Source organism: Zingiber officinale, chromosome 2A, assembly GCF_018446385.1.
Source record: "Zingiber officinale cultivar Zhangliang chromosome 2A, Zo_v1.1, whole genome shotgun sequence".
Lineage (NCBI taxonomy): Eukaryota > Viridiplantae > Streptophyta > Magnoliopsida > Zingiberales > Zingiberaceae > Zingiber > Zingiber officinale.
Genome location: NC_055988.1, coordinates 132,808,381 through 132,826,971, shown reverse-complemented (window position 1 = coordinate 132,826,971; position 18,591 = coordinate 132,808,381). Strand labels below are relative to the sequence as shown.

The following is an 18,591-nucleotide window of genomic DNA, read 5'->3' as shown; positions in this document are numbered from 1 at the left end:
ATCCTCCCCTACTAATAAAAAATTTGGTCCCCAAATTTCGCTATAACCAACAGCAAACACTATAATATAACCAAACAGTATAAATGCTGAAAGAAACTCCAACCCACATACCTCAAGTAAAAAGATGAGGGTATCGAGCTCGGATCGTATCCTCCAGCTCCCAAGTAGCCTCCTCGTCAGAATGATGCTGCCATCCGACTTTAACCAGTCGGATTGTCTTGTTCCACAGCTGACGCTCTCTATGGTACAGAATCCGTACAGAAATCTCCTCGTAATTAATGTCAGACTAAATAAGAACCGATATATCTGACAGTACATGTGCTGGATCGGATACGTATCTCCACAGCATAGATACATGGAATACATCGTGAATGCCTGCTAAAGATGGTGGTAGCGCCAGACGGTAAGCTACTGCTCCAATCCTCTCCAAGATCTGGAATGGCCAAATATATCGTGGAGCTAGCTTACCTCGAAGACCAAATCTCTTCACCTCTTTCGTGGGTGAAACTCTCAAAAATACATGATCACCAATAGAGAACTCCAGGGGTCTCCGTCGCTGATCAGCATAACTCTTCTGACGGTCCTGAGCCTCTGACATCCTCCGTCTGATAGTACGAACTAACTCTGCATCCTGCTGAGCTCTCTGAGGTCCTACCAATTGGGCCTCCCCAACCTCTTCCCAGAGGGTGAGTGTCCGACAAGGCCTACCATACAACGCCTCAAACGGTGCCATCTGGATAGCCGAATGATAGCTGTTGTTGTAGGTGAACTCCACTACTGGAGGTGGTCCTCCCAACTGCCTCCGAAGTCCATGACACAAGACCTCAGCAAGTCCTCCAATGTCTGAATAGTCCGCCCGATCGCCCATCCGTCGCGATGGAATGCCGATCAAACGGTGCCCAAGGCCCGCCGCACGCCAGACCGGACGTGAACCGTGGGTCTCTATCGATATAATGCTCAATGTAACTCCATGCAACTGATAATCTCACGACAAGATAACTCGCTAATCGATCCAGAATCGCCTCCGATCGCTAGTGTGCGGATTTGTTAATCGGTCAACGATACCCAACGCATCACGGCCTCGACGAGTCCTAGGCAACCCAACCACGAAATCCATAGTAATGTGCTCCCACTTCCACTCGTGAATAGGGATCCTTCAAGTAATCCAAGGTCTCGTGCTCACCTTCACCGATGACAAGACATTTGGCTACAAACTCGCGATGTCTTTCTTCATACCGCTCCACCAATAGAACGCCTCAAATCACGATACATACGGGTCCCACCGGTGGATAGCAAATCTAGAACAATGTGCCTCCTGAACTCCATGATCGGTGAGACCGAGGTACACATAATCCGCCTCGAAATAAACAATCCCTCGCTGCCTCGTAAACTCGTCCTAAGCTATCCGGCCGCTAATGAATCAGAATGCCGATCTCCGACCGGCCTCGAATCCTCATCTTGATCGACGATCGAGCAACCATGGTAACAAGAATACCCTGCTCCGTCCGTCCCTGCTCCTCAAGGCCCAACTCGGCGAATCCTCGAATCAAGTCCGTGATCAGAACTCGATGACAAGCTAAAGTCCTTCTGGACTTCCTGCTAAGTGCATCAACAACCACATTAGCTTTACCCGATGGTAGCTAATAGTACAATCATAATCCTTCAGAACTCCATCCATCTCCTCCGCCGAGATCGAGTTCCTTCCGGTAATATATATTCGAGACTCTTACGATCGAAGAATCTCAAAAGTAATGTCATAAAGATGATGTCGCCAAATCTTCAAAGCAAAGATAATGGCTAGCTCTAAATCATGTACTCGGTAGTTCTTCTCATGCTCCTTCAATGGACGAGAAGCATAGGAGACTACCCCACTGTCAGATCAAAACAAATACCAAGCCCTCAAGAGACGCGTCAGATAAAGTATGAATCACATCACCGTAAGGTAAAACCAAGACCGGCGGTCGATACTAATCTCCGTCAGCCTCCGGAAGTCGGTCTCAAGCCTCCTCGATCATGAACTTCACGCCTTTCCTAGTCGACGTGTCAACGGCATAGCAATGTGGAGAAACCCTCAACGAATCGTCGGTAATATCCACCAAGCCCAAGAAACTACGGACCTCCTGGATGACTTGCTCCCAGCTAGTGATAGCCTCGATCTTCCGAGGATCTACTGAAATACCTCGGCTAGAAACCACATGGCCTAGAAAACCAACCGAGGAAAGTCAAATGACACACGAACTTCGACATAGATGATGTCGTCAAGAGTCTCCAAGACTACGCTAAGGTGTCCGCGATGTTCCTCCTGAACGTGAATAGATCAATATGTCATCGATAAACACAATAACGAATTGATCTAGATACTCTAGAAAGACACGGTTCATCAAATCCATAAATATCATGGAGCATTGGTAAGCCCAAATGGCATTACCAAAACACGTAATGTCCAGATCTCAGTGAAAGTCGCTTCCAATATCGTAATCTTTAACTCTCACCGATGATATCCGGATCACAGATCAATCTTAGAATACACGATGTATCTCTAGTCGATCAAATAAATCCTCAACTGCGGCAAGGGTACTTATTTCGATAGTCACTACATTCAACCGCCTATAATCGATGACAACCTCGTAGTACCATCCTTCTTCTCAAGAATAGACAGAGAACACTAAGGCGTATACCGGGGTTCTCCACAAGGACACCGAATGCTCCCGCCTGCATGTCATACGCACTGCCATGTGGGAGCCGTCACGATGATGCGAAGATTGGGCCTCTACCACCTCACCGAGTCCCGGCCGACTAAACTGCCCTCCCAATGTAAACTCCGGTTACATGCCGAGCCTTCAACACTGCCTCAAATGTCCGTGCAATAATAGCAAATCGATCGTCCCAGAGCATACGCAGATGATGTGATCTCGAGACCAGACGGATGTAGTGAGAGTCACCGGGACTGCTTTTCGCTAAAAGACCGGAACGCCTGATGAAGATCGTCCCACTTGGGTCGACTAGATGACCCAAGTACCTCGACCCATCCGAAAGCGATCGCCCGCCGCCCCGATTCGTGGTCACTGGATCCGTCCCAAGTCCGATCACCGCTTTTTATTATCTCAGATGGTTTCATCGAATGCCGCTTAAATCATAAGAGCTCTATCCAGAGCCTCTGTATATGATGAATGACCAAAATCGGCAATCTACACTCAAGATGCTCGCCCACCTCGACAAATCAAGCATACGAGATCCGCTATCAAGAACCAACTCAGATGTAATCCGCCAACCGTTAAATTCGACATTACACTCCATCATCGAAGCGTTATTCGTCAAGACTCAGAAATCCTACCATGTGTCATCCGACACGCCCGGGAAAACACCGACTCAATGCCTCTAAATCTCAGATATATAACATGCCGCCACCTATAATCGAGCTGCAGGTCCCACTGCATCTCCGCCTGCCTCGTAAGTGGTAAGCACCACCTCATTTTCCCACCGAGCAGCCATGTAAAAGAATGTCCGCCCCATAGACTCTATCCAAGATCGAGCCACGCTCGGATCAGTCTCCCCGTGAAATAGCGTGAATTGGCTTTTCACCAACTCCGCCAAGGCTGGGATCCATGCTCGTGCCACAACCATATCCGTAGATATCGCTGCGGTACTGGGCAGAATCACTGGAGTTGATCTTATGGGTGGTAATGATGGATAGGTTGGAAGAGGTGCCACCGGTGCCGCCACATAAACAGGGTAGGAACCACTAGTGGAACCACAGAGTAGGCATAAGTAGGGACGACTAAAGGTATGATGGGCGGTACCGGGTAAGATGTAACCGGTACTGCTGGTGCAGGTACCGAGTATGTAGTAACCAGCACAGATGTCTGTGGTGGTACCGAGTACGCAGTAGGCACGGCTAGAGAAGGTGTCGAGTACCCTGTAGGTACCACTGGTGGTACAGGCGAGGTAGGTACCTCTGAAGTCGGAACCGTCAGGATCTGACAGTCTAACGTGGTCACAATACCCCGAGGAGTCTATCCCTGACGGACGGGCTCAACCCTAACAGAACTCTCTGGAGACTGTCTCTAGAGAATCGATCGCCCTCATACATGTGCGACCACGTTTAAGTACTAGAACACGTATCATATATGAAAAAAAAAATGTTATCCAGATATTACTACAGGTATGGAAACTATAAAATTACCTGATTTACCTATTGTCGTCTGGAGATGTCCTGTCACTGCTAAGCCCCCAAATAGAACCAATAAAACCTCATCAAAATGCCTCAATTCAAACGAGAAATCGACGAAATCCATACAAATCCAAAATACCGAGAAATGCTCACGAAAGTAAGCCTCGTAAATCCGAAACCCGACAAGTAGGTATCGCAAAACTGCTCGATACTAAAATTGTCACGCCTGTAGTCCTCGTCCAAGAAATTTCAAAGATCTCCCCGCACGGACAATACGAAGCTCAAGATACATATATCTCATACCCTACCACACACTACGTAATAATACAATACAATTAAGAAACAACCCACGCAGCTTTATATCAACATTCCTACACAGATATAATATACGATCAATCCACGCAGCTTAATAAGGAAAGACGATATAGAACCTCAAGATATTAAACATCCTACCCCACTACAACGAAGAAAACAACCAAGTAAGGAAAATACAACCGCAGTGGAAAACAAAGGTAGCAAACCCGAATGTTCAATGAAAGTCCACAATACAAACCCACAATACAAGTATATAAGATGAAAAGCAAAATATAATCCGACAAAGAAAATCCTCGAGATAATGGGTTACTGGAATATCTCCTGACGGCCTCAACTCGAAAAATAGTAATAACGGGTGAGTTCAAAGAACTCAACAGGTAATCCAATAGATATGTAAAGAACATATAACTACCAGTAATATCCTAAGGTATAGTCTCCTAAACCATAGACCCACAAGACAGCCTCCTAACAATATAATGTACGCAATGAATAAATCAGAATGAGTAACTGTAAGTACGAATACGCTTTTACAAAGAAGAATAATAAGAAATGATAATCGAAATAAATCAGACTCACCGCGAGGTCGAACGATCGCGACATACATGTATAAAGATAGTCGTAACAAATACGCATGTATCCTGATGCATGTCAATCATACGCAATACCCAAGTGCATCATCCAATACGCAACAATCACAATAAATGCAACCTGATATGATGCAATATGACACGGTCACCCCGACGCCAGCCATCTCACACAATGGTGAGACCGCTGGGTAGGGCTGTGACACCGCACACTCCCTGAAGAGTGACCGAGTGGACGGGATGCTATCGGAGTACACCTATCCTCCTACCTCAAACATAGTGAGGGAGCGAACGCCTCAACTCCCAGACGCTGACGACGGGAGGATCCCTACCGCAACCCTCATCAGATCGTGCTACCCATGAGCACCCCTGCGGTGCATCACCGAGCAACCCGCCATACACACCCCGAGTGCCGTGCCACTACCCACGCAGAGACACGCTGCAGTGCCCTCACGAGCTTTACCGACGAGCTCAACAATAATGGAGTCGTTTATCGCCCAAAGACGCAATCACGCGGTATGGTGCACGCGCTGCACGTCATACCCGAACGATCCTCCTCCATATAATGAGGTGCCAAAAAGGTAAACGTAGATACATAACAGAGATATAAACAACATGAATCCAACAATATATAACAAGTATCTCCAGCATCTAATCATGGGTAGATAAGCACTATAAGTAACCATAACCACGAACACATATACACATGGCAAGAGATAAAAGTAAACCAGACTAATGTAAAGCATCTAACAGTAGCAGCATGTGATAGGTATCAACTAAGCTAGGACCAGGGAAGAAATAAATCTACCATCTATCACTAGTAACTATATATAAACTATACATATCATAAGACAGTATCAAAAGATAAGTCAAAGGGTACTCGCCTCAAATAGCAGGAAGTATCATGCCAAATCCAACGTCGAGACGCCTGTCTCGAATCAAAGTCCTGTATCAAACCAACAATATATATTTTATTTAGCTAAATCCAAATGAATAGCTAAATAAAATCCCTAAAACTAAATTAGGGCATAACCCTAATCAAGTCAATCGCATCCTACCTAAATAAAATCTAACGGTCAATTAGGGTTAGTTACCTAATCCCTAATCACCAGTTAGATTAGAAACATAAACTTAAATTAAATCTAATAATTGACTAGGGTTAATTGTCTTAACCCTAATCATTCCATTAGACTAATTTAAGTAATTAAATCTAATCACACTAATCATGTAATCAAATTATCCCTAATGCAATACATAAACCTAAAATAACTGTTCTACAGCAAGATCAAGAACCCTACATACAATTAACAACTAGTATAATTCATCTACATCATGCATAACCATCCAGAAATCAAATCACACCATGATCTACAACTAAGATCGAAAATCCAATACCTTACCTAAATTCCTAGCACTGTTCTGTTGATCCACACAAAGAAATGGTGCTGCTAGGAAAAGTAGCTACTGTTGGAGAGTTACTAGAACTAGAAACGCTGCTGTATACCACCTCAATGACCACAATTCCAGCATCACAGCGACACAACCTCGCTGCTAAAATCCTTCTAACATCTCAGGCGATCAAGAAATCAACACCATAGAAATGGAACATAACCTCACCTTGCTGCTATCAATCGGATCAAGCAAGGATCTAGCAGGAAGACTACTGATCAAGCACAACCATCCTTTTAGCCTCTGCCCGGCAGCTCAAGAACACCTCCCTGATACCAACATCTCTAAATCTGTGACCTAATTCAATCGAAAAGAAGATGAGGATCAGTAACAGAGAAGAAGACCTAAGCTTACCTCAATCGGTTGTCTCCATAAGGTATCACCCAATCCGATCCACCTTGAGGAGCTACGGATCGTTTTGTGAACAACTCAAGAAGGAGGAAAACGAAGGGTCAATCGATCGGAGACAATGCAAACCAAGCCTTCCACCATGCCCTAGCCACCGAGCCGTCGTCATTTATGCACAAGAACCGGCCAGTGAAGCAATCGCTCCACCAGAAAGCTTGGACAGCGTCACCAATGTCAAGAATCCGGCGATGGTACTCAGGCGGCGTAAGAGGACGGGATCGTCGGAAACAACCCTCTGTCGGCGCTGGGGTGTCGAATCGTTTGCGTGAGAGAACAGAGAGATCGGAGCGAGAGAGAGAAAGGGCTTCGGCTAGATCGGAAGGGGCCTTGGCCAACGGTTGGACAACCGGCACAGGCGGCTGTGATCGGTGACGAGCGGAGGCGATCAGTAAGAAGATAGGAAGAAGAGAGGGGAGATCGGGGGTTTGCGTCGGCAGAGAGGGCAAAGGTCGGTCGGGGTCGGATCGGCGTTTGGGGAGAAAAGAAATAAGAAAAGGGGATTTATATAATTAAACATTTCCTCTCTTAAATAGGTCTCCCAAATAAGCTTTATCCGAACCCGTCAAATCGTCCCCTCAAAACTTGTTGTACGAACTCCGATAAATTCCCAGAAAATTTCTAAAAATTCCGGAAAAATATTATAAGGCTATTTATGAAATAACCCTATTTATTTAAATTTTCCGAGATCTCACAGATGCTCCACGTGGCGACGACTTGGCTGGATAGAATTTGCCTTCCGGGCGCCCGGATCCCTTCCGGGCGCCCGGATCCCCTCCGGGCGCCCGGACCACCTTGTTCCAGAAATCTCCTTTTTCCTGCAAAACAAAGTTAGTCCGAGGCAATATATATCCTGCAAAACAGATTGTTAGCACATTTTATCATAGTAGGAATTAGCACAAGTAGTATGACTTAGATTCCTTCTTTTCGAGACCGGAATCTAGTCACGATCTCGACTTAGACATCCGAAATGGTTCTAAGCCGGATCGACGCCTAATGTTCCCTTCCCGGGAACGCGTCCTCAGATCACTCCTCCAGTGACTTACCTCACTTACCCGCCAGACGTCCGATCACCCTTCGACCTATCTCGACTTCTTGCCACCATTCTGCCACCACGACCTAGTCGACTTCTTGCCAAGCGTCCGTCAGCCCGTCGACCGCTTGACTTCGCTAGCTATCCCCACCACGACCTAGCTAGACTTCGCCAAGCGTCCGGCCACCTCGACCATTGACTTCGCCACCTATCCGGCCACCACGACCTAGTCGACTTCGTGCTGCACATCCGGTCAGCCCGTCGACTGCTTGGACTTATCCCGCACCACGGGAGTGTTAGATAACGATTTAACCTAACATCCGATTTGTCATTCATCAAAACTCGAGTTAGACCGTTAGTGTTAATCGCACCAACAATCTCCCCCCTTTTTATTGAATGACAACCTGGTTAAGTTAGTGATAAATATATGCAAAAATCAAGCATGATTTTCGAGGTTTTTAAGTTAGTTTTTCAAGTTTGCATTTAGTTGCTCTAACTTAACCACCTAACCCTCCCCCTTTGGTATTCATAAAAAAAAAACAAGGGTAAACATAGTGTAGAGTTACTGTAAAACAGATGATCTTGAAAAATATCTGAGTTTGGTTCAAAAATTCAAGAAAAAATCCAAGTAAAAAAAATCAAGTTGTCTTGGGGGAGACAAGTTGAATTTTGAAAAGTATAAAGTTAATCAAGTTTTAACCTTTCAGGCGTGTAAAATTTTTAAATCAGGTTTTTTATCTTTTCAAAAAAAGTTTTCGGTTTAAGTAACATTTACTTTTCAAAAGGTAAATTTTCAATTCACTTTTTCAAAACAAAGCAAAAATTAAGTGAGATTAAATTTTGCCAAAATAAATTTTTAAGGCTAATTTGATAAAAGATAAATTTATAAAGTTTAATAGTCAACTTAAATCAGGTTTGAAAATTAGGTGGAATTAACCTTCCAAGTTTTTCAAACACTTAGTTAAGTTTAACTTTTTGTAAACATAAATTAGTTTTAAAAATATTTTTCAAACACACAAAATTTTAGTTAATTCTCCCCCTGAACTTGATACTTAAATTTAACCAGCTGTCTAACCAATTAGGTACTAACTGACTATCAGAAGATAGTAGCTTTCACTTGGTTAGTCAGATTAAGTTGACTTGACTGATCAACTTAATCTGATTAATATCTGAGTTGTATTTAACGTCCAGACTTATGCTGATGCACTGAAATAAGCATCTTAAGTCCAGACAATTGGCCTATGCATCTCACCCCTTTCTATGTTTGTCAAACACAAGCAAGGTAAACCTAAGGTGTTGGTGAGATGCTCAAAAACTAGACCTATGGGTACATGCTTTCTAAGGATTCAAAACTAGTCTAAGGCCAAAACTGTTTTTGAAAATCTAAAAATGGAAAGTTTTGAAAACAAACAAGTTTAACTTATAATTTGATAAAACCATTGTTGAAAGTATTTTTGAAAAATCCTAGTCTATCAAGATAGAACATAATCAATGTAAGTCTGAAATATCACTAGATAGATCCAAAATATTTTACAGGTAGTGTAGCTACAGAAGTGAGTCATAATTGGATCTACCGAGATGATGAAGGGGTGGTCCAGATCCCAAGGATCGGAGAAGCGCCATCAGCTCAGTGTCGGGTATCCCCGGCAGCTCGTAACTCGGCAACCTCTCGCCGAATATCCCGATGAAAATCAGAGTTCTCCTGCTGGAGACTCGCCATAGCTCTCTCTAGTCCGGTCATACGGTCGGCTAGAGTGCGGGGAGCGTGACGTGGTGCTCGAGCTGGGGGCGGTGCTCCTTTGGAAATAGTGCGAGCATGAACTCGCCCACTGTGCGTCTAGATCGGGCTGGTGCTGTGCCCCCTCCGCCAAGACATAGTCCCGTCATCCCTATCTATCCGACACTAGCTAGGAGAAGTTCCGAGTCGCTATAACATCAACTCTACCATATGGGCAATGTCTCCTCTAGTGATATCAATGTGCAACGATGACATATACGCTGTCAAAATGTGACAAAATGGCATGTGGACTCGTCTATCGGTCACGAATCCAGCCGAGTAGATAATGGTGGAGAAGATATGTAGGCAGATATCAATATCTAACCTATGACTCAGGGCATAGAGTAAGAATGAATGGAATGGGCGCATCACAGCGATGTCCCGAGTAGTCAGTGGTAAAATGCAAAGGACTAAAACTCTATAGAGAGCGTAGTCCTAGACCCGAAGCTCTCTACCGACCTAAACTGTGTCACAGTGGGATCTCGCTCTCCCCGAAAAAAATACGAATAAATCGTATCGAGAGTAATATGTGAGTAGGGATCTCCGAATGGTAGATCCCTGGGAGGATAGCACAAAAAGGAACAGGTAGATGGACGCAACTCTAAAAACTCTCGGATAGTCGTAGGGGAAAATGTGATATCAGTGCCCGCTGCCCTAATGGTATAGGTGAGATCGTCTACTTTCACTAGGTTATTGCAAAATTCGGCACACAGACTTATGTTTATTGGACTGGTACATTCTACAATGTTCCTTAAGTTATAGTGGTCTATAACCTCTAAAACGGAGGGACATGAAACTAAAAAGAACGACCTATCTATGCAGGTAGTCCTAATGGCCCTATAAATAGTTGACTCAAACTTAATCCTAAGTTCGTTTGTGGGAAATCTAGGGTCTGTACTAGCATTGGAGGGCCCAGCACCAGTATTTGTTCATTTCCTACTGTATATATATAATAAAATATTCTAAGAAAAAATGAGAGGACAAATTCTAATAAAATTTTAGAGAGGGGAAGAATTTTTACCGAGGAGCCATCGACAAATATAGATCTGACGACCTCGGTTGAATCGCAACAGCGTCTTCACCGCAAGAAAATTTTGATTTAAAGTACTTTCGCACTGAGGTTCGGAGTGAACCTTGGCAAAAGTGAAAATTGGTGGGGCAAAGGTTGGGAGCGCCTGCTGCCCCTTCTTTATAGGGGACTCCGGGCGCCCGGATCCCTTCCGGGCGCCCGGGGTTGATTTAGGGCGGGGCGCCCGGATCCCCTTCCGGGCGCCCCGGAGGGTAATACCAGGGGTGCCCGCCCCTGGTTTTTAATTTTTTTTTTTTTTTTTTTAAAGATTAGGTTTTGAAGTTAAGTTTTGAAATAGTTTTTTAAGTTTAGAATTTTGAAATTAATTTTTTAAGTTTAAAATTAAAATTTTGAATTTAATTTTTTAAGTTTAAAATTAAAATTTTGAAATTAATTTTCTAAGTTTAAGATTTAAAATTTTGAAATTAATTTTTTAAGTTTAAAATTTTTAAATTAATTTTTTTAAGTTTAAAATGAAAATTTTGAAATCAATTTTTTTTAAGTTTAAAATTTAAAATTTTGAAATTAATTTTTTAAGTTTAAAATTAAAATTTTGAAATTAATTTTTAAATTTAAAATTAAAATTTTGAAATTAATTTTTTGAGTTTAAATTTTAAAATTTTGAAATTAATTTTTTTTAAGTTTAAATTTTAAAAATTTGAAATTAATTTTTTTTTTAAGTTTAAAATTAAAATTTTGAAATTAATTTTTAAGTTTAAAATTAAAATTTTGAAATTAATTTTTAAGTTTAAAATTAAAATTTTGAAATTAATTTTTAAGTTTAAATTTTAAAATTTTGAAATTAATTTTTAAATTTAAAATTAAAATTTTGAAATTAATTTTTTGAGTTTAAATTTTAAAATTTTGAAATTAATTTTTTTTTTAAGTTTAAATTTTAAAATTTTGAAATTATTTTTTTTAAAGTTTAAAATTAAAATTTTGAAATTAATTTTTAAGTTTAAAATTAAAATTTTGAAATTAATTTTTAAGTTTAAAATTAAAAATTTGAAATTATTTTTTAAGTTTAAAATTAAAATTTTGAAATTAATTTTTAAGTTTAAAATTAAAATTTTGAAATTAATTTTTAAGTTTAAAATTAAAATTTTGAAATTAATTTTTATGTTTAAAATTAAAATTTTGAAATTAATTTTTAAGTTTAAAATTAAAATTTTGAAATTGATTTTTAAGTTTAAAATTAAAATTTTGAAATTGATTTTTAAGTTTAAAATTAAAATTTTGAAATTAATTTTTAAGTTTAAAATTAAAATTTTGAAATTAATTTTTAAGTTTAAAATTTTAGCCTTATTCATCTCACCCGATCTATATTATCAATCAGGGAATCCTATGATTTTGTGAGATGAAATTGGTTTGGTTACAGAGTTTGGTTTAACTAGCATTAGATTCAGGTTTAGTTTTGGTCTCTACAAACAGGGATTCTTCGGATAAACTTCTAAGCTTGGTGAGTCACATGGACGTCATTAGAAGTAACCAACCTTTCGAGGTTTTCCGAATAGTCCTATCCACGGAGCTTAGTATTCAACCTTGGTCTAACTGATTAGGATCCATTTAAGGGTAGCTTCGGTCAGTTCCACTTGGCCAAATGCACCAGATCGAAGCCATATCTTTCTAGACATGTGATTCCCAAGCTTCCCTAACGTACTATCATCCAAAAATTTCACCAGTACTATGATTCAAGTTAAACTTGGTCTCTAATCCTAATTACCCTGCCGGGTTAGTTTGTTTTGGGTTATCCTGTCGGGTAAGTTAGTTTTGAAGGTGCCAGCTATTCTGGAGCCTCCTCCTGAATTATTGGCCATTATTTTAAATTTTGATTTTTGGTTTGTGTCGATTCTTTTTATAGTTATGGTTAACTTGATGATAATTTTGTTGATTTTTAAAGTGTTTAGATTTTGAATTTGATTTGGGTTTGTATTTTGAATTTTGGTTTGGTTTATTTGATTTTATATAATGTATTTTTTCTTTAGGTATATAATATTGATTGAGTCCTACTTGCGTGGTTAAGCACGTTTTCGGAACCCAAGCTTGATTAGTTGATTTGTATTGAGTTATTAATGACTTAAAAATTTTATTTGAGTTTGACTTGTATCCGAGTCCGGTTTTATTATAACATGCTTTTTGATTGTTCAGGATTAAGTCAAGATTTTTTGATCTTGTTGTGAATTTTTCTAACATTCCTTTTAAACTGTTGATCTCATTTTTTAGTGATAAATTCTCCTCCTCAAGTGTTAGATCTTGAGTTGGATTTGAATTTTTGATTTGTTCCTTGAGGTTTTGATTTTCCTCAAGAAGTGATTTGTTTTTATTTTCTATTTTGGTTTATTTACTATTTAAACAGGAAATAATTCTAAAAAATTTTTTGTTTAAATTAAAATATACCTCATTCGGGCCTTCGGAAACGAGTACGGACTCGTGGCTTGTTTCGGGTTCAGACCCGTCTTCATCTTTTCAGCTTCGTGGGCCATCAGTGCGAGGTGGCTCGATGTTTCGCTCTTCTTCCTCCGATTCGTCCGAGGAGTCGTCCCACGTTGCTTTGAGTGCCTTCTTTTGGTTGGCTTTGGTTTGTCGAACTTTAGTTTTGGGCATTCGTTCTTGTAGTGTCCTTTTGCAGCCGTAGCAAGTCACGCTCTTTTGTTCCGAGGGAGAACCGATCTTTTGAAGATCCTTTTTGCGCTCCTCTTTCTCCGGTGAACATTTTTCTTACCAAGTTCACGGTGTTCTTCGCCGTCTGAGTCTTGTGGTGATTCTTCCAATTCGTTGCTTTTCTTTTCTTTGGAGGAACCTGCAAATAAAGCTACACCTTTCTCGGCTCCAGCATTAGTTTGTTCGTGTAATTCTAATTCACAGAAAAGCTCATCTAATTTTAATTTAGAAAGATTCTTAGAAATTTTGTAGGCATCTACTATTGATGCCCACAAACTATTACGTGGAAAGGCGTTTAATGCGTACCTTATTAAGTCTCTATTATCCATCTGGTGGCCTATCGCATGAAGCCCGTTGAGGATATCCTTGATCCTCGCGTGGAGCTGATTCGCCGTTTCACCTTCCTGCATTTTTATATTAAAAATTTTATTCAAGAGCAAGTCTCGTTTGGTTACCTTGGCGTCGCTCGTTCCCTCGTGCAGCTCGATCAATTTGTCCCACAGCTCTTTAGCGTTTTTGTGTGGACCGACTCTATTTAGTTCTTCTCTTGTTAATCCGCACTGTAGAGTGTTGATTTCTTTATTTTCTGTTGATGCTTTCTTCTTCAAATCAGCTGTCCAGTCTTCAGGATCCAGTATATTTCCGGAAGTGTATGCTGGAATTTTGTAGGGCCTCGTAACGCTCATCCACTGGTCGAAGTCTGTTTTGAGGTAGACCTCCATGCGCTTCTTCTAGTACGGAAAATCGTCCCCGTTGAAAAGTGGAGGTCGTACTGTGCTGAAGCCTTCTTGTTGGGACATCTTGTACACAGATAAATAACCAAAAAAAAATCCCAAGACTTGGTCTTGGATTAGTAGTGCGGGAAGAGAGAATAAAAAAAATCTAGATTGGTGTTGCACCAATTTAGTTTTAATTGCAACAAAAAAAATATTTTAAAAAATGATAAACCAGTTTTGAGTTTAAGTGTAAAACTGAAGACCGAGAGAAAAAAAAGGAAACAAAAAAAATTTCACCCCCAGTCTAATTGGTGGTTGCACCAAATCAGAGCGGAACCTCGCTCTGATACCACTTGTAGGACCGTTAGATTCGATAGAGGGGGGGGGGGTGAATATCGATTAGAAATTTTAGAGTATAAACGCAGCGGAAAAGTAAAATAGACACAAATGTTTTTTACTTCGTTCGGAGCCTGTGACGACTCCTACTCGAAGGCCCGTGGTCTTTGACCACTTTCGTTGGGCAACACTAACAAGTCGAAATATGATTACAGAATGAATACAGGAAATGCTAGTGAAAATAAAGCAATACCGACAAGGAAATTAAATAAAAACCGAAGGAGCACTTTGTCGGAGCGTTGTTGGCGTCGCACTGAACGTCGAGCAGCAAGACCAGCAGTAGAAGGGTTCTCGAGTTATTGATTAAGCTCTCCCTGGGCTTCTTTTATATGCCGCCCGGCGCCGGATTCCTTCGCGCCTGGAATGTGACGTAGCTGCTCAAACCGAGATGCTCCACGTGGCGACGACTGGCTGGATAGAATTTGCCTTCCGCGCCGATCCTTCCGGTGCTCGGACCTCCGGCGCCTTGATCCTCCGCCTGACCACCTTGTTCCGTAAATCTCCTTTCCTGCAAAACAAAGTTAGTCCGAGGCAAAATATATCCTGCAAAACAGATTGTTAGCACATTTTATCATAGTAGGAATTAGCACAAGTAGTATGACTTAGATTCCGTCTTTCCGAGACCGGAATCTAGTCACGATCTCGACTTAGACATCCGAAATGGTTCTAAGCCGGATCGACGCCTAATGTTCCCTTCCCGGGAACGCGTTCTCGCAGTCACTCCCCTCCAGTGACTTACCTGCCAGACGTCCGGTCAGCCCTTCGACCCGTCTGGACTTCTTGCCAGCTATCCGGTCAGCCCGTCGACCTAGCTGGACTTCTTGCCAAGCGTCCGGTCAGCCTGTCGACCCGCTTGGACTTCTCGCTAGCTATCCGATCAGCCCGTCGACCTAGCTAGACTTCTCGCCAAGCGTCCGGTCAGCCCGTCGACCCGCTTGGACTTCTCGCCAGCTATCCAGTCAGCCCGTTGACCTAGCTGAACTTCGTGCCAGACATCCTGTCAGCCCGTCGACCTGTCTGGACTTATCCTGCACACTCGATCTAAGTGTTAGATAACGACGAACCTAATTTAACCTGATTTGTCATTCATCAAAACCTGAGTTAGACCGTTAGTGCTAACCGCACCAACAAAATCTTCTTCGGTGAAGATCGGGGGATGAACAGTGCTGTAACCCTCTTGCTGGGACATTTGATTAATATGCAAGAAAAAATAGAACGAGATGCCCCAAGACTAGGTCTTGGATTAGTAGTGCAGGAAAAATTTAAACCAATGAGCTCAAGTGGTGTTGTACTAATTTCGAGCAAAAATGGATTCATAAAAAGAATTAGAATGTAGGTATTAAGCTAATTCTAATTGACTTCGTAAAACTGAAAATAACTACAAAAAAATGCTTGATTGGTGGTTGCACCAAATCGAAGTGACCCCCCGCTCTGATACTAATTGTTTGGATCGAGAAGCGTTAGAAGGGGGTGAATAGCGCTCGTGGCTATTTCTTTCGATTTAAAACACTCGAGATAATAAACGCAACGGAAAAGAAAGGAACACAATCAAACGCTAACATAAGTTGTTTACTTGGTTCGGAGCCTGTGACGACTCCTACTCCAAGGCTCGTGATCGTTGATCGCTTTCGGTGGGAAACAACTATAAGCTCGAAAGATTATTACAAACTTATTATAATTTGAACTGTAAAGAAAGCAATACCGACAACAAGAATATCAAATCTGGAGCTCTGGGTCGTCGGGATGTTGCTACGGCACTTCGGGAACTTCTTGTTAGCAGCTTGTCGCAGAAGGATCGCTTAGAATTTTTGTTGTGAAGCTGCTAGTCGAAACCCTCTTATAAAGAGTGTTCAAGGCGCCTCCATTAAGCTCCAAGGCGCCTCCAACACGCCGAGTCAGCCGCGTGGATCAGCGCTGAAGAATTCACCGCTTATCCACTTGAAGGCGCCTCCATGCCAGTCCAAGGCGCCTCCAGCCACTGGTCCAAGGCGCCTCCAGCTCTGTCCAAGGCGCCTCCAACACCTCTTCGTAGCCAGCTCACAGTCTGCACCCGAGGCGCCTCGAAGCTCCATGGAGGCGCCTCGGACACTGTTCATCCGAGGTGTGATTTGCTCCTTTGTTCCTGTAAAATGTGTTAGTCCCAAACACATACCCTGCAAAGTTAGCGCATAATAGCTATGAATAAGATATTGACAGTTTTTAAACTGTCCGAGTCTGACTTCGGATTTCCTACCAGAAACCCTAGGTCGACCCGATGCCTATTGTTCTCTCTGCGGGGAACGCGTCCTCACCTACTCCGCTCAGGAGAGTTACCTGTTGTCAGTGCGATCTTCCAGATCGACTGGACTTTTGCTCAGCGCTCGATGCTTCCGGATTTACTGTTGGACGCCCGCTCCCCGACCCGTCCAGTCTTCCACCTGGTTCGCGACACCAGGACTTTCCACCTAGGGTTACCACCCCCTAGGACTTTTGCCTGAAGCTCTCGACCCGTCAAGACTTTCTGCATAGGGTTACCACCCCCTATGACCTAGGGTTACCTCCCCCTATGATTTTCCACTTGCCTAACCGCAGTTTGGACTTTCGCCTAAGTATACTTAGGACTTTGCTGCAGGCTCATTCAAACTGTTAGATTATAAAGTAACTTAACTTTGAACCCTTTACCATTATCAAAACATGGGTTCGATCGTCGGATGCTTCCCGCACCAACATCTTCTAGTATGCTACTGTAACCCCAATGATTTTTTGTCCTAATACCTTTTAAGTTGTTCCTCCAAGCCTTGAAACTCCACTGTGACGACCCGCCTTCTACTGGCTAGGCTGTAAGGCCGGACTGTCACATATTACTGTGGTAAGCTATATCTATGACCATTACTAAGTCTAGGTGCGGAAAGCTGTACCAATTTAAACCTCGCTAAGCTAGTACAGGTTCTTGGTCCTATATGTTCTAAGGGATGCAATCTAAGGTATACATGGCATATCCTACATCCCCTATGGTCAAGAAGCTGAATTACTAGGTCTCTTGGTCGAAACCCAACTTCCCAATCGATTCAGATTGAACTCGATCGATTGCAAGCTGTTGGATCGATCCATGGATCGATTCAGATCACTATTGTGCTCGGGGTATACTCTGGATCAATCAGCTGATCGATCCAGACTGGCCAATCGATCCAATGATTGATTCCAGAGCTCTCTGTTTGCGGGAGTGATTTCCCGATCGATCGAACGATCGATCCCTGAACTCTCTATTTGCGATAGAATGCGACTGGATCGATCGGCTGATCGATCCAGAAGCTTACTGTTCGCGGAACCAGGCTCCCAATCAACCCGCTGATCGATTGAGGGCCCCCAATCGATCCGCTGATCGATTGGGGTTTCTGATTTCGCAGCAAAACTCTGATTTCAGCACTGTTTCATGCCAAACTCACCTACAAGAGTTCTATAATAGCTGGAAACATACTAATAACACATAACTAGGATTATGAGCATAAGTACTAACAATCTAAGCAAGTCTTTCACGATTCAAGGCATTAAAATAACTAGAAATGCGGGAAATAACATTATAGAAAAACTAAAGTCTTAGTTTGCTAATTTCTCCAAGATCTTTATTCTAGGTTCCTTCCACACACATCTTCATCGCATTAACCTCCAGCCTCCGCTAATCCATCTTTCCTTTACCTTTATCTGCAGTATAAGGAAAGAAGTATCTGTAAGCTTTACGCTTAGTAAGAAACCATCTACCTCACAAAACATGCATACGATGTAATTTATGCTTTTAAAACATGCTATTTGAAATATATGCTGAACAGGTGAGAGCATGGCATGGTATCATACAAACATAGAAGCCAAAACTAATCATAGAACTATCCCGTGTATCGATAATGAAAACTAAGCTGAAGCATGAACTGAGCTAAAACTAAAACTAAGCTAGAACTAAATGTAAATTGTATACACAACTGATTTGTGAGTTTTGAAAACTATTTATCATAGATAGATGAAAATACATAATCATGCTGCT

General features: G+C 42.0%; 1 long non-coding RNA gene across 2 annotated transcripts; it reads right to left on the bottom strand.

Annotated features, from left to right (window-relative positions):
• Window positions 1-5,956: 5,956 nt before the first annotated feature.
• LOC122040039 lies at window positions 5,957-7,390 on the bottom strand. 2 transcript variants are annotated; one of them, XR_006128484.1, is made up of 4 exons: window positions 6,874-7,390; window positions 6,688-6,788; window positions 6,471-6,621; window positions 5,957-6,016 (listed from the first exon to the last, which is right to left on the bottom strand). It is a non-coding gene; the product is annotated as an uncharacterized LOC122040039 (long non-coding RNA). The 2 variants fall into 2 exon arrangements; XR_006128483.1 differs by having other exon boundaries at window positions 6,471-6,618.
• Window positions 7,391-18,591: the final 11,201 nt, after the last annotated feature.